This window comes from Mobula birostris, chromosome 5, assembly GCF_030028105.1.
Source record: "Mobula birostris isolate sMobBir1 chromosome 5, sMobBir1.hap1, whole genome shotgun sequence".
Classification (NCBI taxonomy): domain Eukaryota; kingdom Metazoa; phylum Chordata; class Chondrichthyes; order Myliobatiformes; family Myliobatidae; genus Mobula; species Mobula birostris.
In genome coordinates this window covers 185,279,365-185,282,379 of record NC_092374.1, presented here as the reverse complement: position 1 = coordinate 185,282,379, position 3,015 = coordinate 185,279,365, and positions in this window count along the sequence as shown.

The window sequence follows — 3,015 nt, the reverse complement described above, 5'->3', positions numbered from 1 at the left end:
TCGCTGCTTGAAGATGTCCTGCGTACTTTGTAGGCTGGTACCCAAGATAGCGCTGACTAAATTTACGACCATCGACTGTCTTGCCATCTTTATAACTGCATCGATATGTTCGGACCAGGTTAGATCCTCATAGATCTTGACACCAAAGAACTTGAAACTGCTCACTCGCTTTATTTCTGATTCTTGTATGAGGATTGGTATGTGTTCTTTCATCTTACCCTTCCTGAAGTACACGATCAGCTCCTTCGTCTGACATTGAGTGCGAGGTTGTTGCTGCGACATCACTCCACTAGTTGGTATATCTCACTCCTGTACGCCCTCTCACCACCTGAGATTCTACCAGTTGTATCATTGGCAAATTTATAGGTGGTACTTGAGCTATGCCCAGCCACACAGTCATGTGCATATAGAGAGTAGAGCAGTGGGCTAAGCACACGCCCCTAAGGTGCACCAGTGTTGATCATCAGCGAGGAGGAGATATTATCACCAATCCACACAGATTGTGGTCTCCTGGTTAGGAAGTTGAGGATCTAATTGCAGAGGTAAGTATATAAGTTCTGTAACTTATCAATCAGGATTGTGGGAATGATGGTGTTAAATGCTAAGTGTTACGTACCCCGTAACTGGGTTGCCAAACCAGCAGAAATGGATCACTCAGTTGGAGTCTGGACCTGGCACCCAGGCAAGGGTGGACACACACCAGGTTCCCACTGATCGTGCCTTTCCACCCTGTACGTCTATGGCTTGATCCTGCGACCAGCCGTCCAAAACTTCCCACCGACTTGTGGGAGACGCACCACTTCCAGGGTCTCGTTACCTTGGGGTGTTGTGTGTGTCTTGCCTTAGCGAACCTGTCCCTTTTTATCCCCCTGCTGGGGTATCGCCTGTCCATCACTTCAAACAGTGCAGGGTTCAAAGGCGGAGACAATCTTGACAGCTCTCCTTCCGTTACTCTCTCCCGTCCCTTCATTAACATCTCCAAATGCTGCTCCATTGTTTTCCTTATCTCTCTTTCTCCTGAATCAGGTGGCAGACCAATTGCTGACCCCACTGGTGCCAGCCCAGGCCAGCTAACATCTTAATTTATGTGTATTCTCATCATATAAGCTATAGGTGAACAGCATCCTGACATAGGTGTTTATATTGTCCTGGTGGTCTATGGCCATTCGAAGAGCCATTGAGATTGCATTTGCCCTTGACTTATTGTGGGGATAGGCAAACTGCATTGGGTCCAGGTTCTTGTTGAGTAGTGATAATGGGGGACTTATTGACTAAATGATTATGGTGGTCATAGCGAGGGTTCCTTAAGATTGTTATTGTTGTCAGGAGTGGTGGGGGAGGGTATTGGAAATAAGCTCCCAATGGCATGTGCTTCAAATAGCCTCTGACAACCAAGTCCTGCTCTTGGCCTTCATATGTGCTTAGCTGATAAGCCCTGCAGAACTGCTTCTACTGACAGGAGAGGCAAAGGTGGGTTACTGGTGCATAAAACCAGTTGCTTCGGACAGATGGCACTCATCAGCTGTGGCTGGCAGCTCATCTAGAGGAAAAACTCAGATCTCAAACCTCCATATGTGACGGACAGACAAGGAGATAAGATGAGAGATAAAAGGGGATGGGGAATGGCAAAGTGGGGGGTACATTACTGGAAGTAATTAGGTTGGAGGAACAACGCCTTATGTTCCATCTGGGTAGCCTCCAACCTGATGGCATGAACATCAATTTCTCAAACTTCTGGTGATTTTCCTCCCCACTCCTTTACCATACGACATCCCATATTCCCTCTCTCACCTTATCGCCTCCCTCCGGTGCTCTCCTCCACCCCCCCCCCTTCTTTCTTTCATGGCCTTCTGTCCTCTCCAGTCAGACTCCCCACTTCTCCAGCCCTGTATTTATCACCAATGAACTTCCCAGCTCATCACTCCACCCCTCCCTCCCAGTTTCACCTATCACCTATCACCTCGTGTTTCTCACCCCCCCCCCCCACACCTTTGTCTGAGGCCATCGATACCTCACCCTCTGCCCTCTGGCTAAAGAAACACCTCCTCATCTCTTCTGTTGTAACTGAATGTCCTCCTATTCTGAGATTGTGCCCTCTAGTCTTAGACTCGCCCACGATAGGAAACCTCCTTTCTTAGTTTCCTCAAGTCTCACCCAGGATCGACCCAACCAGTTAACCAGAGAGATCATCAGCACTTGCAACAGTACAAAGCCAGATGGACCATTCGGCCTGCAATAATGTGTGGATTTTGATGCCAGTTTGTACTAAATGTCCCCTGTGTAGCATCTGTATCCCTCCCTTCTCCTTCATGTGTTTATCACAGAGCCTCCTAAACTCAACCAAACTGCCTGCTTCCACTAATGCCCCTGGTTACCCATTCCAGGTACCTACCTGCTCCTGTGCAAAACTTGGTTTTTAACTCAAGTGTGAGTAAAAAGATGAAGGGGAAGTAAGGTAGTGCAAAAAAACCAAGAGCAGGTCCCGATATTTGGAGGGTATGGCCCAGATTCGGGTCAGGATCCATTCAGCAGTCTTATCACAGTTGGAACGGATCCTGACTGCTGATGGTGTTGAATGTTGAACTGCAGTCCAGAAACAGCATCCTCTTCTCCAGGTGTACAAGGACAGTGTGTAGAGATGTGGCTATTGTGTCGGTAGGCAAACTGTAGAGGATCCACTGTAGATCGTAGCAAGCTGCAGATGTAGTCCTTAACCAGCCTAGCAAAGCATCAGCTTATTATTGAGGTAGTGTGACAGGACAGCAGTCGTTCAGACATGTTACCTTGGTCTTTTCTAAACTTCCGTATTTGAGAGCTCATGGCAGAACCCGATAAAATCCGGGCCAAAACTGTTCAGGATTGGCAGTAACCAGTCAGGGACAGACGGGGTACGTGTTGGAGTTTTCCCGACACTTCCGGTAATTGAAGTACCAGTGAGACACAGGATGGGAAGTTTTCACTGTAACCCAATTCTCCAGAAAGTGATGGAATTGTTGGTAATCTTGTTACTTACTT